The sequence below is a fragment of the Procambarus clarkii genome, chromosome 12, assembly GCF_040958095.1.
Source record: "Procambarus clarkii isolate CNS0578487 chromosome 12, FALCON_Pclarkii_2.0, whole genome shotgun sequence".
In the NCBI taxonomy this organism is placed as follows: domain Eukaryota; kingdom Metazoa; phylum Arthropoda; class Malacostraca; order Decapoda; family Cambaridae; genus Procambarus; species Procambarus clarkii.
In genome coordinates this window covers 48,857,025-48,877,969 of record NC_091161.1, presented here as the reverse complement: position 1 = coordinate 48,877,969, position 20,945 = coordinate 48,857,025, and the positions used below count along the sequence as shown (strand labels likewise).

The window sequence follows — 20,945 nt, the reverse complement described above, 5'->3', positions numbered from 1 at the left end:
TTGGCTGATTATAGGGCGTAGTGGGTTACCTGGTACCTGGTAAACATAGGGGCTGCCTTCTGCAGCCCCTATGTTTATCCCTTATGTATCCCCCCATGTTTTTCACCTTCATTGTATTATCACCTGACCTAATGCGGGTATAAAATCAACTAGTATTGTAAGATCTGTTCACTTGAGAATGAACCATGGAGGTTCGAAACGTCGTGCAAATTATACAAATAAGTGTAATACACTCTATAGTAAATCACTTCTTTTCTTCACCTTAAAAGTACGAAAATGAGTTTTGGAGAACTCCTATTCCAATTAAGCCCTGATGCTAAGAAAATAGTTAGAGGGATAGAAGCCCTAAACCAGAAAATAATAAATACAGAATATGCGGTCATATTCAATGAAACATGTTTGAAAGAAAACCTGCTGCCAGTATACACCAATATATATATATATATATATATATATATATATATATATATATATATATATATATATATATATATATATATATATATATATATATATATATATATATACATGTATATATATATATATATATATATATACATGTATATATATATATATATATATATATATATATATATATATATATATATATATATATATATATATATATATAGATATATATATATATATATATATATATATATAGATATATATATATATATATATATATATATATATATATATATATATATATATATATAACTGAAAACTCACACCCCAGAAGTGACTCGAACCCATACTCCCACAACTGGTATGTACAGGGACGCCTTAATCCGCTTGACCATCACGACCGGACATAAGGAAGTGATAGCCGAGGCTATATGAACCACTTCCCCGCCGGCACTCGGATGGTAATCTTGGGCATAGCATTTTATCAAATCACCTCATTCTTTGGGGCACACGTGAGGAACACAAATGCAAACAAGCCTGAATGGTCCCCAGGACTATATACAACTGAAAACTCACACCCCAGAAGTGACTCGAACCCATACTCCCACAACTGGTATGTACAGGGACGCCTTAATCCGCTTGACCATCACGACCGGACATAAGGAAGTGATAGCCGAGGCTATATGAACCACTTCCCCGCCGGCACTCGGATGGTAATCTTGGGCATAGCATTTTATCAAATCACCTCATTCTTTGGGGCACACGTGAGGAACACAAATGCAAACAAGCCTGAATGGTCCCCAGGACTATATACAACTGAAAACTCACACCCCAGAAGTGACTCGAACCCATACTCCCACAACTGGTATGTACAGGGACGCCTTAATCCGCTTGACCATCACGACCGGATATAAGGAAGTGATAGCCGAGGCTATATGAACCACTTCCCCGCCGGCACTCGGATGGTAATCTTGGGCATAGCATTTTATCAAATCACCTCATTCTTTGGGGCACACGTGAGGAACACAAATGCAAACAAGCCTGAATGGTCCCCAGGACTATTCAGGACTATTAATGAGGTGATTTGATAAAATGCTATGCCCAAGATTACCATCCGAGTGCCGGCGGGGAAGTGGTTCATATAGCCTCGGCTATCACTTCCTTATGTCCGGTCGTGATGGTCAAGCGGATTAAGGCGTCCCTGTACATACCAGTTGTGGGAGTATGGGTTCGAGTCACTTCTGGGGTGTGAGTTTTCAGTTGTATATAGTCCTGGGGACCATTCAGGCTTGTTTGCATATATATATATATATATATATATATATATATATATATATATATATATATATATATATATATATATATATATATATATATATATATGTGTGTTTCATTGAATATGACCGCATATTCTGTATTTATTATTTTCTGGTTTAGGGCTTCTATCCCTCTAACTATTTTCTTAGCATCGGGGCTTAATTGGAATAGTTCTCCAAAACTCATTTTCGTACTTTTAAGGTGAAGAAAAGAAGTGATTTACTATAGAGTGTATTACACTTATTTGTATAATTTGCACGACGTTTCGAACCTCCATGGTTCATTCTCAAAGTGAACAGATCTTACAATACTAGTTGATTTTATACCCGCATTAGGTCAGGTGATAATACAATGAAGGTGAAAAACATGGGGGGATACATAAGGGATAAACATAGGGGCTGCAGAAGGCTTATTGGCCCATACGAGGCATCTCCTATCTAAACACAAAGATTAATCCAGTGTAATTGGCCTGTTATATTGGACATTGTCTTCTGTGTTGGCATCGATATGTTCTTGTCTTGTCCTTACTCTCATGGTGGGTAGAGTAAATAGTTCCGTGATTTGGGTGTTCATGGTAGGTCGCTCTATTCTTATGTGAATTGCCTCAAGAATTTGTAATCTTCTTGAATCTTGGGTTTTGTCTATTATGCAAGTATTCTTGTTCAACATTTCTCTTGTTAGAGTAATGTCATGGGCTTGTCTCATGTGATTCCTAGGGGCACCAGATTGAAGATGGCATGTCAAACGCCTCGTCAGCTTGGTCGACGTCATACCTATGTACTTACATTGAAGGTTACATCCTTCGTGGGGGCAAGTGTACATGTATACAACGCTTGACTGCTGTAGAGGGTTCTCCGTCGGCTTCGGGCTGTTTTTGATAAGGAGTTCGGAAGTCTTCTTGGTTTTGTAGAATATTATCAGGTTTATGTTTTGGTTAGGAGTAGTGCTTTTTACTCCTTTACGGATTATTTCTTTCATTATTCTTTCCTCTTTTATATGTTCACTGTGCATGGTTGATTTGTAATATAATTTTATTGGGGGTGTTGTGGTTTCTGTTCTAGGTTCTGAATTATACCAACGGTCCAAGTGTCTTCTTATAGCAGCGTTTATTTCCGCGTTGCTATATCCGTTGTTCACCAATACCTGAGTTACTCTTTCAAACTCTCTACTCACGTTGCTCCATTCAGAGCAGTGGGTAAGCGCTCGACGAATATAAGCATTGAGAACACTGGCTTTGTATCTTTGGGGGCACTCACTTCTACCGTTCAGGCATAATCCTATGTTGGTGGGCTTGGTATATACGTTGGTGCTTAAAGAGGTTCCTGTTTTTGTTATTAGTATATCCAAGAATGGCAGACTGTTATTTTCACTATTTTCATGTGTAAATCGGAGTACTGACTCTCTCTCTAGGTGTCTTTTTAGGTCAATTAGTTCATCTGAGTCTTTTACTATTACGAATATGTCATCTACATAACGGCAGTATACAGTTAGTTTTTGTCTGCTACTGAAGACCCTATCTTCGATGGTTCCCATATAAAAATTAGCAAATAAAACTCCTAAGGGGGAGCCCATTGCTACTCCGTCTATTTGTAAATACATGTCTCCTTGTGGACTGATGAAAGGGGCTTCCTTTGTACATGCTTCGAGAAGACTTTTCAAGTGTGGCTCAGGTATGTCTAATTTGGGGGTGCTCTCGTCTCTGTATACTCTGTCCAGTATCATTCCTATGGTTGTGTCGACTGGGACGTTGGTAAAAAGGGATTCAACGTCCAGGGAAGCGATAATTCCATCGGGCTGGGTAGATTTGATCAATTCTAGGAAATCTGCTGATGATTGTAGACTAAACTTACTTGGAGTGTATGGAGTTAGGAGTTCATTGAGTTTCTTTGCCAGGTGATAAGTTGGGGTTGGTATTTGGCTGATTATAGGGCGTAGTGGGTTACCTGGTACCTGGTAAACATAGGGGCTGCCTTCTGCAGCCCCTATGTTTATCCCTTATGTATCCCCCCATGTTTTTCACCTTCATTGTATTATCACCTGACCTAATGCGGGTATAAAATCAACTAGTATTGTAAGATCTGTTCACTTGAGAATGAACCATGGAGGTTCGAAACGTCGTGCAAATTATACAAATAAGTGTAATACACTCTATAGTAAATCACTTCTTTTCTTCACCTTAAAAGTACGAAAATGAGTTTTGAAGAACTCCTATTCCAATTAAGCCCTGATGCTAAGAAAATAGTTAGAGGGATAGAAGCCCTAAACCAGAAAATAATAAATACAGAATATGCGGTCATATTCAATGAAACATGTTTGAAAGAAAACCTGCTGCCAGTATACACCAATATATATATATATATATATATATATATATATATATATATATATATATATATATATATATATATATATATATATATATATATATATATATATATATATATATATATACATGTATATATATATATATATATATACATGTATATATATATATATATATATATATATATATATATATATATATATATATATATATATATATATATATATATATATATATATATATATATATATATATATATATATATATATATATATATATATATATATATATATATATATATATATATATATATATATATATATATATATATATATATATATATATATATATATATATATATATATATATATATAACTGAAAACTCACACCCCAGAAGTGACTCGAACCCATACTCCCACAACTGGTATGTACAGGGACGCCTTAATCCGCTTGACCATCACGACCGGACATAAGGAAGTGATAGCCGAGGCTATATGAACCACTTCCCCGCCGGCACTCGGATGGTAATCTTGGGCATAGCATTTTATCAAATCACCTCATTCTTTGGGGCACACGTGAGGAACACAAATGCAAACAAGCCTGAATGGTCCCCAGGACTATATACAACTGAAAACTCACACCCCAGAAGTGACTCGAACCCATACTCCCACAACTGGTATGTACAGGGACGCCTTAATCCGCTTGACCATCACGACCGGACATAAGGAAGTGATAGCCGAGGCTATATGAACCACTTCCCCGCCGGCACTCGGATGGTAATCTTGGGCATAGCATTTTATCAAATCACCTCATTCTTTGGGGCACACGTGAGGAACACAAATGCAAACAAGCCTGAATGGTCCCCAGGACTATATACAACTGAAAACTCACACCCCAGAAGTGACTCGAACCCATACTCCCACAACTGGTATGTACAGGGACGCCTTAATCCGCTTGACCATCACGACCGGACATAAGGAAGTGATAGCCGAGGCTATATGAACCACTTCCCCGCCGGCACTCGGATGGTAATCTTGGGCATAGCATTTTATCAAATCACCTCATTCTTTGGGGCACACGTGAGGAACACAAATGCAAACAAGCCTGAATGGTCCCCAGGACTATTCAGGACTATTAATGAGGTGATTTGATAAAATGCTATGCCCAAGATTACCATCCGAGTGCCGGCGGGGAAGTGGTTCATATAGCCTCGGCTATCACTTCCTTATGTCCGGTCGTGATGGTCAAGCGGATTAAGGCGTCCCTGTACATACCAGTTGTGGGAGTATGGGTTCGAGTCACTTCTGGGGTGTGAGTTTTCAGTTGTATATAGTCCTGGGGACCATTCAGGCTTGTTTGCATATATATATATATATATATATATATATATATATATATATATATATATATATATATATATATATATATATATATATATATATATATATGTGTTTCATTGAATATGACCGCATATTCTGTATTTATTATTTTCTGGTTTAGGGCTTCTATCCCTCTAACTATTTTCTTAGCATCGGGGCTTAATTGGAATAGTTCTCCAAAACTCATTTTCGTACTTTTAAGGTGAAGAAAAGAAGTGATTTACTATAGAGTGTATTACACTTATTTGTATAATTTGCACGACGTTTCGAACCTCCATGGTTCATTCTCAAAGTGAACAGATCTTACAATACTAGTTGATTTTATACCCGCATTAGGTCAGGTGATAATACAATGAAGGTGAAAAACATGGGGGGATACATAAGGGATAAACATAGGGGCTGCAGAAGGCTTATTGGCCCATACGAGGCATCTCCTATCTAAACACAAAGATTAATCCAGTGTAATTGGCCTGTTATGTTGGACATTGTCTTCTGTGTTGGCATCGATATGTTCTTGTCTTGTCCTTACTCTCATGGTGGGTAGAGTAAATAGTTCCGTGATTTGGGTGTTCATGGTAGGTCGCTCTATTCTTATGTGAATTGCCTCAAGAATTTGTAATCTTCTTGAATCTTGGGTTTTGTCTATTATGCAAGTATTCTTGTTCAACATTTCTCTTGTTAGAGTAATGTCATGGGCTTGTCTCATGTGATTCCTAGGGGCACCAGATTGAAGATGGCATGTCAAACGCCTCGTCAGCTTGGTCGACGTCATACCTATGTACTTACATTGAAGGTTACATCCTTCGTGGGGGCAAGTGTACATGTATACAACGCTTGACTGCTGTAGAGGGTTCTCCGTCGGCTTCGGGCTGTTTTTGATAAGGAGTTCGGAAGTCTTCTTGGTTTTGTAGAATATTATCAGGTTTATGTTTTGGTTAGGAGTAGTGCTTTTTACTCCTTTACGGATTATTTCTTTCATTATTCTTTCCTCTTTTATATGTTCACTGTGCATGGTTGATTTGTAATATAATTTTATTGGGGGTGTTGTGGTTTCTGTTCTAGGTTCTGAATTATACCAACGGTCCAAGTGTCTTCTTATAGCAGCGTTTATTTCCGCGTTGCTATATCCGTTGTTCACCAATACCTGAGTTACTCTTTCAAACTCTCTACTCACGTTGCTCCATTCAGAGCAGTGGGTAAGCGCTCGACGAATATAAGCATTGAGAACACTGGCTTTGTATCTTTGGGGGCACTCACTTCTACCGTTCAGGCATAATCCTATGTTGGTGGGCTTGGTATATACGTTGGTGCTTAAAGAGGTTCCTGTTTTTGTTATTAGTATATCCAAGAATGGCAGACTGTTATTTTCACTATTTTCATGTGTAAATCGGAGTACTGACTCTCTCTCTAGGTGTCTTTTTAGGTCAATTAGTTCATCTGAGTCTTTTACTATTACGAATATGTCATCTACATAACGGCAGTATACAGTTAGTTTTTGTCTGCTACTGAAGACCCTATCTTCGATGGTTCCCATATAAAAATTAGCAAATAAAACTCCTAAGGGGGAGCCCATTGCTACTCCGTCTATTTGTAAATACATGTCTCCTTGTGGACTGATGAAAGGGGCTTCCTTTGTACATGCTTCGAGAAGACTTTTCAAGTGTGGCTCAGGTATGTCTAATTTGGGGGTGCTCTCGTCTCTGTTTACTCTGTCCAGTATCATTCCTATGGTTGTGTCGACTGGGACGTTGGTAAAAAGGGATTCAACGTCCAGGGAAGCGATAATTCCATCGGGCTGGGTAGATTTGATCAATTCTAGGAAATCTGCTGATGATTGTAGACTAAACTTACTTGGAGTGTATGGAGTTAGGAGTTCATTGAGTTTCTTTGCCAGGTGATAAGTTGGGGTTGGTATTTGGCTGATTATAGGGCGTAGTGGGTTACCTGGTACCTGGTAAACATAGGGGCTGCCTTCTGCAGCCCCTATGTTTATCCCTTATGTATCCCCCCATGTTTTTCACCTTCATTGTATTATCACCTGACCTAATGCGGGTATAAAATCAACTAGTATTGTAAGATCTGTTCACTTGAGAATGAACCATGGAGGTTCGAAACGTTGTGCAAATTATACAAATAAGTGTAATACACTCTATAGTAAATCACTTCTTTTCTTCACCTTAAAAGTACGAAAATGAGTTTTGGAGAACTCCTATTCCAATTAAGCCCTGATGCTAAGAAAATAGTTAGAGGGATAGAAGCCCTAAACCAGAAAATAATAAATACAGAATATGCGGTCATATTCAATGAAACATGTTTGAAAGAAAACCTGCTGCCAGTATACACCAATATATATATATATATATATATATATATATATATATATATATATATATATATATATATATATATATATATATATATATATATATATATATATATATATATATATATATATATATATAAGGCACAACTCTCCTAAACACGAGAGTTAAGTATACAACTTTAGAACACTTTCCCACCAGGAGACTCGAACCCTAGCCAGCACAGAAGCCTTCCAGCAACTGGCATAACAGGTACGCCTTAACCCGCTCCACCACCTGCTCAGACCCTTAAAAGAGATGGTAATTTCGGAGTATTTAAATACCCCAAAGATCAACACCTCCCAAGAGCACCAGAGCAAGTGAGGGGTCATTTATACGTTAATTTCATCAAGTCCCTGTTAATATGGGAAGACACAGTGTCTCTGCTTAAGGCACAACTCTCCTAAACACGAAAGTTAAGTATACAACTTTAGAACACTTTCCCACCAGGAGACTCGAACCCTAGCCAGCACAGAAGCCTTCCAGCAACTGGCATAACAGGTACGCCTTAACCCGCTCCACCACCTGCTCAGGCCCTTAAAAGAGATGGTAATTTCGGAGTATTTAAATACCCCAAAGATCAACACCTCCCAAGAGCACCAGAGCAAGTGAGGGGTCATTTATACGTTAATTTCATCAAGTCCCTGTTAATATGGGAAGACACAGTGTCTCTGCTTAAGGCACAACTCTCCTAAACACGAGAGTTAAGTATACAACTTTAGAACACTTTCCCACCAGGAGACTCGAACCCTAGCCAGCACAGAAGGCTTCTGTGCTGGCTAACCAGCTAACTACCATCTTAGCATCTTATACTTATACTTGTGCCAGTTGCTGGAAGGCTTCTGTGCTGGCTAGGGTTCGAGTCTCCTGGTGGGAAAGTGTTCTGCAGTTGTATACTTAACTCTCGTGTTTAGGAGAGTTGTGCCTTAAGCAGAGACACTGTGTCTTCTCATATTAACAGGGACTTGATGAAATTAACGTATAAATGACCCCTCACTTGCTCTGGTGCTCTTGGGAGGTGTTGATCTTTGGGGTATTTAAATACTCCGAAATTACCATCTCTTTTAAGGGTCTGAGCAGGTGGTGGAGCGGGTTAAGGCGTACCTGTTATGCCAGTTGCTGGAAGGCTTCTGTGCTGGCTAGGGTTCGAGTCTCCTGGTGGGAAAGTGTTCTAAAGTTGTATACTTAACTCTCGTGTTTAGGAGAGTTGTGCCTTAAGCAGAGACACTGTGTCTTCCCATATTAACAGGGACTTGATGAAATTAACGTATATATGACCCCTCACTTGCTCTGGTGCTCTTGGGAGGTGTTGATCCTTGGGGTATTTAAATACTCCGAAATTACCATCTCTTTTAAGGGTCTGAGCAGGTGGTGGAGCGGGTTAAGGCGTACCTGTTATGCCAGTTGCTGGAAGGCTTCTGTGCTGGCTAGGGTTCGAGTCTCCTGGTCGGAAAGTGTTCTAAAGTTGTATACTTAACTCTCGTGTTTAGGAGAGTTGTGCCTTAAGCAAAGACACTGTGTCTTCCCATATTAACAGGGACTTGATGAAATTAACGTATAAATGACCCCTCACTTGCTCTGGTGCTCTTGGGAGGTGTTGATCTTTGGGGTATTTAAATACTCCGAAATTACCATCTCTTTTAAGGGCCTGAGCAGGTGGTGGAGCGGGTTAAGGCGTACCTGTTATGCCAGTTGCTGGAAGGCTTCTGTGCTGGCTAGGGTTCGAGTCTCCTGGTGGGAAAGTGTTCTAAAGTTGTATACTTAACTCTCGTGTTTAGGAGAGTTGTGCCTTAAGGAGCCATGGTAACCGAAAACCTGAAGAAAAATGGAATATTTACGAAAATTACGAAAAATACTACAACGTTCTGGCAACACTGTGGTCCAAACCGTTTAATGATATCTTGAAAAATAACGTAATTAGAGTCAAATTTCCCGCTGCAACTTTCGTGAATCTGGTCCTCGCGGCGTGAGTGCGCCGCGGGGTATTGTATCTTACGTTGTAGAAGTCTTATTTTTCGTAATAGCGTTGAAAATAGCATGTTATGCATAAAATGAATATAAACTCACTCATTGGCAACAGTATTGTGTGAGAGAGAGGGTGGTACGTGGCTGAGGCCCTCAGTGACTGTATGTCTCTCGTGGGGAGTGGTTCTATCGCTGACGCGCTCTCACAATATCTCCCAGAACTCATGCTATTATTGTTATTTGTACTGCAATATGACTTACCAAACGAACAAGAGACAAGCATTGAAAGCTAGATGCATGCGAGCTCTCCATAGAAGGTACGAGCTGGCCGCAAATGCGTAAATCACGCATTGTCACGAGTGACCGCGATTAGAGTAACTTGTCGCGCGCGCTACGCAACTCCAACTTTTACAACTAGATCTGGTTTCACAGCCTTTATTTATTATTCAATTTACATGAAACTTGCACACTATATGTCGAGTTTACGCCTCTAAAAACTTACGTCATTATTCTTATCTACGTAGATTTATTGATTTTATAAATAATGATACACTTCATTTTGTTGCATACCTTTTTGGGAAACTTTTAAAAATCTGTATTTAGGAAAGACTTGGGTAAATACTGGTTCAGTAACAGGGTTGTTGATTTGTGGAACCAATTGCCACGTAACATTGTGGAGGTGGGGTCTCTCGATTGTTTCAAGCATGGGTTGGACATGTATATGAGTGGGATTGGGTGGTTATAAATAGGAGCTGTCTCGTATGGGCCAATAGGCCTTCTGCAGTTGCCTTTGTTCTATGTTCTTATGTTTACAAGTGGATTGATGGACACAACAAACGGGATAATAATAGGGTATTAAAAGTATCAACACAAGACAGAACACGAAACAATGGGTATAAATTGGATAAATTTAGATTTAGGAAAGACTTGGGTAAATACTGGTTCAGTAACAGGGTTGTTGATTTGTGGAACCAATTACCGCATAACGTGGTGGAGGTGGTGTCCCTCGATTGTTTCAAGCATGGGTTGGACATGTTTATGAGTGGGATTGGGTGGTTATAAATAGGAGCTGCCTCGTACGGGCCAATAGGCCTTCTGCAGTTATCTTTGTTTTTATATTCATATGCTCTCATAATCTTGCTCCTCCCCACCCGTCTTCTATCCCTCACTGACACCTGACTCCTACCCTCTTCTCTAGGACACTAATAAATACGCCTCCATCCTAAACATGGCACACCATCTGGTCACCACTTGGTCCGGGAGACATCTCCCGTCACGCAGGGTGCAGTCGCACCTCCACAGATCTCCAGTATCATCTATTGATACTGGAAATGGCTCAAAAGGGCCACCACTTACGGGCTATTCATGCCCGTGCCACCTTTTGGGTGGCTTAATCTTCTCTCTCTCTCTCTCTCTCATCAATCAATCTAAACATGGCCTCTGTAATCAGTAGGCGACATGGCCAACCGCACGATCAGGGAAGCCCGGGCCACTCACGGCACAAACCCCCAGTATTTAGTTGAGAAAATTATAAGAACTAGGATATACGACTCTAGATACTGGAAAGAAGAATGCTTTGCCCTCTCGGCGGAATTACTAGTCGACAAAGCAATAGCCCTCAGGTGTATTGGTGGTGTTCACGGAGCCAACAGCATACCCACGCCATTCCTATGTCTCGTGCTAAAGATGCTCCAGATCCAACCTGAGACTGACATAATTATAGAATTCATCACACAAGAGGATTTTAAGTATGCTCGTGCTTTGGGGGCATTTTACTTGAGACTTGTATGTGGATCACTGAATTGTTACAAGTACCTGGAACCTCTCCTTAATGACTTTAGGAAACTACGCGTTATTGACCGTTCCGGCCAGTTCCAGTTTACTCACATGGATGAATATATTGATTGTTTATTAAGAGATGAATGTTCATGTGATATAATTTGACCGAGGATCCAAAAGAGACCGATTCATGAAGCCAACAACGAGCTTAAAGGTCGAGTATCCGTATTAAATGATGATTTGGACAACCACGAGAGGGAAAGTGATGAGGAGGACATCTTTCCTCCACCAAGACCAAGAAATGATCCAGTAGAGCCATCCCGAACAACACTCTGTGACGACCAGGATGGCAGAGGCCACTCTAGCTCCCCACACCGAGGCCTTCCATGTGACAGAGAAAGAGAAAAGCTTCGCAGAAGTCACTCACAGAAGACAGATCATGAAAGAGGCAAGGAAAGGTCGAGAAAGAGACATCGCAGCAGATCAGAACAACGTCAGCGACGAGGATCTCCAGCCCATCGTCCCCATCACCGAAAAAATCGTGGAGAAAGAGAATCAAATAGAGAGAGAGGAAGGGATTGGAATCGTTGTGAACGCAAAGGAAAACAATATCGCAGTGGACGTAGTAAATGAGATACCTTTTTGAGGATGTGGTAGGAGCTGACAGTGCTCCATTTGACCTGCAACCTCACTAATATCTCACTGCCCTCTCATGAGTTGACCTCACACTTGACTGCCGCCTCATGATATGAACCTCAAGCTTCCTGTGTTATCATTATATATATAATTATACACGAAGCCTTCTTTGGACTCTTGTATGTATTTGAAGACCTGTATTCACGTTTCTGTCTTATAAGAACTATGTATTAATAAACACTGTTGTAATAAATGAATGCTATTATTTACATCTCATTATTTACCATCCCAAAGAATAATATGTACCTTTATTCAAGTACAAATAAAATATTTAAATATCTTAGCGCCTGGTGCTTGGAGAGTAGCTGTGATTAGGGTCTTCATTAGGGTGTCCCTCGATTGTTTCAAGCATGGGTTGGACATGTTTATGAGTGGGATTGGGTGGTTATAAATAGGAGCTGCCTCGTACGGGCCAATAGGCCTTCTGCAGTTATCTTTGTTTTTATATTCATATGCTCTCATAATCTTGCTCCTCCCCACCCGTCTTCTATCCCTCACTGACACCTGACTCCTACCCTCTTCTCTAGGACACTAATAAATACGCCTCCATCCTAAACATGGCACACCATCTGGTCACCACTTGGTCCGGGAGACATCTCCCGTCACGCAGGGTGCAGTCGCACCTCCACAGATCTCCAGTATCATCTATTGATACTGGAAATGGCTCAAAAGGGCCACCACTTACGGGCTATTCATGCCCGTGCCACCTTTTGGGTGGCTTAATCTTCTCTCTCTCTCTCTCTCTCATCAATCAATCTAAACATGGCCTCTGTAATCAGTAGGCGACATGGCCAACCGCACGATCAGGGAAGCCCGGGCCACTCACGGCACAAACCCCCAGTATTTAGTTGAGAAAATTATAAGAACTAGGATATACGACTCTAGATACTGGAAAGAAGAATGCTTTGCCCTCTCGGCGGAATTACTAGTCGACAAAGCAATAGCCCTCAGGTGTATTGGTGGTGTTCACGGAGCCAACAGCATACCCACGCCATTCCTATGTCTCGTGCTAAAGATGCTCCAGATCCAACCTGAGACTGACATAATTATAGAATTCATCACACAAGAGGATTTTAAGTATGCTCGTGCTTTGGGGGCATTTTACTTGAGACTTGTATGTGGATCACTGAATTGTTACAAGTACCTGGAACCTCTCCTTAATGACTTTAGGAAACTACGCGTTATTGACCGTTCCGGCCAGTTCCAGTTTACTCACATGGATGAATATATTGATTGTTTATTAAGAGATGAATGTTCATGTGATATAATTTGACCGAGGATCCAAAAGAGACCGATTCATGAAGCCAACAACGAGCTTAAAGGTCGAGTATCCGTATTAAATGATGATTTGGACAACCACGAGAGGGAAAGTGATGAGGAGGACATCTTTCCTCCACCAAGACCAAGAAATGATCCAGTAGAGCCATCCCGAACAACACTCTGTGACGACCAGGATGGCAGAGGCCACTCTAGCTCCCCACACCGAGGCCTTCCATGTGACAGAGAAAGAGAAAAGCTTCGCAGAAGTCACTCACAGAAGACAGATCATGAAAGAGGCAAGGAAAGGTCGAGAAAGAGACATCGCAGCAGATCAGAACAACGTCAGCGACGAGGATCTCCAGCCCATCGTCCCCATCACCGAAAAAATCGTGGAGAAAGAGAATCAAATAGAGAGAGAGGAAGGGATTGGAATCGTTGTGAACGCAAAGGAAAACAATATCGCAGTGGACGTAGTAAATGAGATACCTTTTTGAGGATGTGGTAGGAGCTGACAGTGCTCCATTTGACCTGCAACCTCACTAATATCTCACTGCCCTCTCATGAGTTGACCTCACACTTGACTGCCGCCTCATGATATGAACCTCAAGCTTCCTGTGTTATCATTATATATATAATTATACACGAAGCCTTCTTTGGACTCTTGTATGTATTTGAAGACCTGTATTCACGTTTCTGTCTTATAAGAACTATGTATTAATAAACACTGTTGTAATAAATGAATGCTATTATTTACATCTCATTATTTACCATCCCAAAGAATAATATGTACCTTTATTCAAGTACAAATAAAATATTTAAATATCTTAGCGCCTGGTGCTTGGAGAGTAGCTGTGATTAGGGTCTTCATCTGGATGAAAAATGTGAAAACCATCTTAAATGTGTTTTTTGATGTTTTTGACGTTGGTCGCAGAAAGGTGACATTTATATAAGGTATTTATATAAAGTCGTTTTTAACATATAAAATACGTTAATTTCAGTCACTCAATTCTGGTGCAAACGTATAACTAATGTTTTTAAACGTTTCTATTTTAAATTAAGTAAAAATGCTTAATGTATGTGGGTGGTTTTGTGCATGTGTGGGGTTGTGCTGGTCTGTGTGTGTGCGTGTACTTTTGATGTGTATGTTAAAGTGCAAATATGTAAGCACTACCATTACAAGAATAGGTGTATGGAGGTATTCCTTTTTTTTATTAATACATTAGGTACATCTGCATTTGTGCAGCTACCCTAGACTACATGAAGGGGGAGTACAGTGTCAAAAAGCTAGTTACGTGATGCTAAAAATTCCCCATCACACTGGATGGTTAGCCCGTTTTGAATGAACAGCATGTTAAAATTTATGAATGCGTCTGTGGGGTTGACCGCTGAATGTCCTCGACTGAATGTCCTCGAATGACCGGGTTGGTCCTGGACCAACCCGTCCCAGGACGGGTTGGTCCTGGGACCTCTGTTGTTTAATATATATATAAATGATTTAGATTCAGGTTTGAGTAGCAACATTTGCAAATTTGCCGATGATACGAAAATCGGTAGGGAAATTAATTCGGAAGAAGACTTACTATCACTTCAAGTTGATCTAGATAGGGTTTTGAAATGGTCAAAGGATTGGCAGATGCAGTTTAATGCTGATAAATGTAAAGTTCTGAGGTTAGGTAATGATGATAGAGTTACAAGATACGAGCTAGATGGTGTTGAGATTGCGAAAGGGATCTGGGAGTTATGATTAGTAAGAATTTAAGCTGAGTAGACGCAGGCTAACAGTAAGGAAAGAGCAAGAAAAATTCTTTATAGACAGCATAGAACATTGGTATAACAATTATGGGCCTGAGAATGTACAACAGTTTTATGATGACCTCATAAATAATACCTATGAGGCCATCAAAAATAGTGAGTCACGCCAAACAAAAAGAAGTACTAGTAAACAGGTCAGACACAACCAGTACTATGATGATGCTAAACTGAAAGAGCTTAAGGAGCCATGGTAACCGAAAACCTGAAGAAAAATGGAATATTTACGAAAAATTACGAAAAATACTACAACGTTCTGGCAACACTGTTTCCCGCTGCAACTTTCGTGAATCTGGTCCTCGCGGCGTGAGTGCGCCGCGGGGTATTGTATCTTACGTTGTAGAAGTCTTATTTTTCGTAATAGCGTTGAAAATAACATGTTATGCATAAAATGAATATAAACTCACTCATTGGCAACAGTATTGTGTGAGAGAGAGGGTGGTACGTGGCTCAGGCCCTCAGTGACTGTATGTCTCTCGTGGGGAGTGGTTCTATCGCTGACGCGCTCTAACAATATCTCCCAGAACTCATGCTATTATTGTTATTTGTACTGCAATATGACTTACCAAACGAACAAGAGACAAGCATTGAAAGCTAGATGCATGCGAGCTCTCCATAGAAGGTACGAGCTGGCCGCAAATGCGTAAATCACGCATTGTCACGAGTGACCGCGAGTAGAGTAACTTGTCGCGCGCGCTACGCAACTCCAACTTTTACAACTAGATCTGGTTTCACAGCCTTTATTTATTATTCAATTTACATGAAACTTGCACACTATATGTAGAGTTTACGCCTCTAAAAACTTACGTCATTATTCTTATCTACGTAGATTTATTGATTTTATAAATAATGATACACTTCATTTTGTTGCATACGTTTTTGGGAAACTTTTAAAAATCTGTATTTAGGAAAGACTTGGGTAAATACTGGTTCAGTAACAGGGTTGTTGATTTGGGGAAATAATTGCCACGTAACATTGTGGAGGTGGGGTCTCTCGATTGTTTCAAGCATGGGTTGGACATGTATATGAGTGGGATTGGGTGGTTATAAATAGGAGCTGTCTCGTATGGGCCAATAGGCCTTCTGCAGTTGCCTTTGTTCTATGTTCTTATGTTTACAAGTGGATTGATGGACACAACAAACGGGATAATAATAGGGTATTAAAAGTATCAACACAAGACAGAACACGAAACAATGGGTATAAATTGGATAAATTTAGATTTAGGAAAGACTTGGGTAAATACTGGTTCAGTAACAGGGTTGTTGATTTGTGGAACCAATTACCGCATAACGTGATGGAGGTGGTGTCCCTCGATTGTTTCAAGCGCGGGTTGGACATGTTTATGAGTGGGATTGGGTGGTTATAAATAGGAGCTGCCTCGTACGGGCCAATAGGCCTTCTGCAGTTATCTTTGTTTTTATATTCATATGCTCTCATAATCTTGCTCCTCCTCCCCCACCCGTCTTCTATCCCTCACTGACACCTGACTCCTACCCTCTTCTCTAGGACACTAATAAATACGCCTCCATCCTAAACATGGCACACCATCTGGTCACCACTTGGTCCGGGAGACATCTCCCGTCACGCAGGGTGCAGTCGCACCTCCACAGATCTCCAGTATCATCTATTGATACTGGAAATGGCTCAAAAGGGCCACCACTTACGGGCTATTCATGCCCGTGCCACCTTTTGGGTGGCTTAATCTTCTCTCTCTCTCTCTCTCTCTCATCAATCAATCTAAACATGGCCTCTGTAATCAGTAGGCGACATGGCCAACCGCACGATCAGGGAAGCCCGGGCCACTCACGGCACAAACCCCCAGTATTTAGTTGAGAAAATTATAAGAACTAGGATATACGACTCTAGATACTGGAAAGAAGAATGCTTTGCCCTCTCGGCGGAATTACTAGTCGACAAAGCAATAGCCCTCAGGTGTATTGGTGGTGTTCACGGAGCCAACAGCATACCCACGCCATTCCTATGTCTCGTGCTAAAGATGCTCCAGATCCAACCTGAGACTGACATAATTATAGAATTCATCACACAAGAGGATTTTAAGTATGCTCGTGCTTTGGGGGCATTTTACTTGAGACTTGTATGTGGATCACTGAATTGTTACAAGTACCTGGAACCTCTCCTTAATGACTTTAGGAAACTACGCGTTATTGACCGTTCCGGCCAGTTCCAGTTTACTCACATGGATGAATATATTGATTGTTTATTAAGAGATGAATGTTCATGTGATATAATTTTACCGAGGATCCAAAAGAGACCGATTCATGAAGCCAACAACGAGCTTAAAGGTCGAGTATCCGTATTAAATGATGATTTGGACAACCACGAGAGGGAAAGTGATGAGGAGGACATCTTTCCTCCACCAAGACCAAGAAATGATCCAGTAGAGCCATCCCGAACAACACACTGTGACGACCAGGATGGCAGAGGCCACTCTAGCTCCCCACACCGAGGCCTTCCATGTGACAGAGAAAGAGAAAAGCTTCGCAGAAGTCACTCACAGAAGACAGATCATGAAAGAGGCAAGGAAAGGTCGAGAAAGAGACATCGCAGCAGATCAGAACAACGTCAGCGACGAGGATCTCCAGCCCATCGTCCCCATCACCGAAAAAATCGTGGAGAAAGAGAATCAAATAGAGAGAGAGGAAGGGATTGGAATCGTTGTGAACGCAATGGAAAACAATATCGCAGTGGACGTAGTAAATGAGATACCTTTTTGAGGATGTGGTAGGAGCTGACAGTGCTCCATTTGACCTGCAACCTCACTAATATCTCACTGCCCTCTCATGAGTTGACCTCACACTTGACTGCCGCCTCATGATATGAACCTCAAGCTTCCTGTGTTATCATTATATATATAATTATACACGAAGCCTTCTTTGGACTCTTGTATGTATTTAAAGACCTGTATTCACGTTTCTGTCTTATAAGAACTATGTATTAATAAACACTGTTGTAATAAATGAATGCTATTATTTACATCTCATTATTTACCATCCCAAAGAATAATATGTACCTTTATTCAAGTACAAATAAAATATTTAAATATCTTAGCGCCTGGTGCTTGGAGAGTAGCTGTGATTAGGGTCTTCATCTGGATGAAAAATGTGAAAACCATCTTAAATGTGTTTTTTGATGTTTTTGACGTTGGTCGCAGAAAGGTGACATTTATATAAGGTATTTATATAAAGTCGTTTTTAACATATAAAATACGTTAATTTCAGTCACTCAATTCATGGACCTTTGGTGCAAACGTATAACTAATGTTTTTAAACGTTTCTATTTTAAATTAAGTAAAAATGCTTAATGTATGTGGGTGGTTTTGTGCATGTGTGGGGTTGTGCTGGTCTGTGTTTGTGCGTGTACTTTTGATGTGTATGTTAAAGTGCAAATATGTAAGCACTACCATTACAAGAATAGGTGTATGGAGGTATTCCTTTTTTTTATTAATACATTAGGTACATCTGCATTTGTGCAGCTACCCTAGACTACATGAAGGGGGAGTACAGTGTCAAAAAGCTAGTTACGTGATGCTAAAAATTCCCCATCACACTGGATGGTTAGCCCGTTTTGAATGAACAGCATGTTAAAATTTATGAATGCGTCTGTGGGGTTGACCGCTGAATGTAATGGACTTGAGTCGAGGACGGGTTGGTCCTGGGACCTCTGTTGTTTAATATATATATAAATGATTTAGATTCAGGTTTGAGTAGCAACATTTGCAAATTTGCCGATGATACGAAAATCGGTAGGGAAATTAATTCGGAAGAAGACTTACTATCACTTCAAGTTGATCTAGATAGGGTTTTGAAATGGTCAAAGGATTGGCAGATGCAGTTTAATGCTGATAAATGTAAAGTTCTGAGGTTAGGTAATGATGATAGAGTTACAAGATACGAGCTAGATGGTGTTGAGATTGCGAAAGGGATCTGGGAGTTATGATTAGTAAGAATTTAAGCTGAGTAGACGCAGGCTAACAGTAAGGAAAGAGCAAGAAAAATTCTTTATAGACAGCATAGAACATTGGTATAACAATTATGGGCCTGAGAATGTACAACAGTTTTATGATGACCTCATAAATAATACCTATGAGGCCATCAAAAATAGTGAGTCACGCCAAACAAAAAGAAGTACTAGTAAACAGGTCAGACACAACCAGTAATATGATGATGCTAAACTGAAAGAGCTTAAGGAGCCATGGTAACCGAAAACCTGAAGAAAAATGGAATATTTACGAAAAATTACGAAAAATACTACAACGTTCTGGCAACACTGTGGTCCAAACCGTTTAATGATATCTTGAAAAATAACGTAGAGTCAAATTTCCCGCTGCAACTTTCGTGAATCTGGTCCTCGCGGCGTGAGTGCGCCGCGGGGTATTGTATCTTACGTTGTAGAAGTCTTATTTTTCGTAATAGCGTTGAAAATAACATGTTATGCATAAAATGAATATAAACTCACTCATTGGCAACAGTATTGTGTGAGAGAGAGGGTGGTACGTGGCTCAGGCCCTCAGTGACTGTATGTCTCTCGTGGGGAGTGGTTCTATCGCTGACGCGCTCTCACAATATCTCCCAGAACTCATGCTATTATTGTTATTTGTACTGCAATATGACTTACCAAACGAACAAGAGACAAGCATTGAAAGCTAGATGCATGCGAGCTCTCCATAGAAGGTACGAGCTGGCCGCAAATGCGTAAATCACGCATTGTCACGAGTGACCGCGAGTAGAGTAACGTGTCACGCGCGAGTAGAGTAACTTGTCACGCGCGCTACGCAACTCCAACTTTTACAACTAGATCTGGTTTCACAGCCTTTAATTATTATTCAATTTACATGAAACTTGCACACTATATGTAGAGTTTACGCCTCTAGAAACTTACGTCATTATTCTTATCTACGTAGACTTATTGATTTTATAAATAATGATACACTTCATTTTGTTGCATACGTTTTTGGGAAACTTTTAAAAATCTGTATTATTGCACTAAATACATCTGGGATAAAGATGTGACATAAAAATCTTTACTATATAGTAACGTCATAGGTGAGTGTCGTAGAAATGGTTTTGGTTCACAATTGTGGGCTGTGAAGTCAATTGAACATGGTTGAAAAATTCTTTTTTTTTTTTTTTTCTCCTTCTCTATTTAGGCTGAGATGCTGAAACTTGGCCTAGGTGCAGCACCTTTCACATGTATCAAGATAATAAATTATGAATACCCTGCAACACTTTCTTATATCCTATTACCATGGCCCCTTAAATCAATTGCTAGACAGACAGGTAAAGCATATAAGAGCCTTAGAACTCCTCAAATGTTAAAACTGTTTCAGGCCGCGCTTGCAGCGGCGAGGGAGAGAATGACTGAACTGAGACAAAATGAATGGGAGGGTTTTGTTAGTGGACTTAACCTGCATACTCCCCTGGGCAAAGCCTGGAAAGGCATAAACAAAATTATTGGTAAAAATAGTAGACAACATCACACCCAAACCCGCTACAGAAAGCCAGGGCTCAGGTTTCCAGCCTTGGAATGTTACCAGCTAGCACTAGGGAGAAATTGCAGGAGAGGTCCACCAACAGAAATTCTCTCATAAATTTCATGTTGAGCAAGTAACATGATGAATGTGATGTTCC

General features: G+C 40.2%; 4 pseudogenes; 3 read left to right on the top strand and 1 right to left on the bottom strand.

Moving 5' to 3' along the window:
* The window catches only part of LOC123747921 (pre-mRNA-splicing factor 38-like), an 89,370-nt pseudogene that overhangs the window by 59,531 nt on the left and 8,894 nt on the right, over positions 1–20,945 (bottom strand).
* Positions 11,211–12,164, top strand: LOC123748540 (pre-mRNA-splicing factor 38A pseudogene; annotated as a pseudogene).
* Positions 13,015–13,968, top strand: LOC123749377 (pre-mRNA-splicing factor 38A pseudogene; annotated as a pseudogene).
* LOC123748541 (pre-mRNA-splicing factor 38A pseudogene) lies at positions 17,066–18,019 on the top strand (annotated as a pseudogene).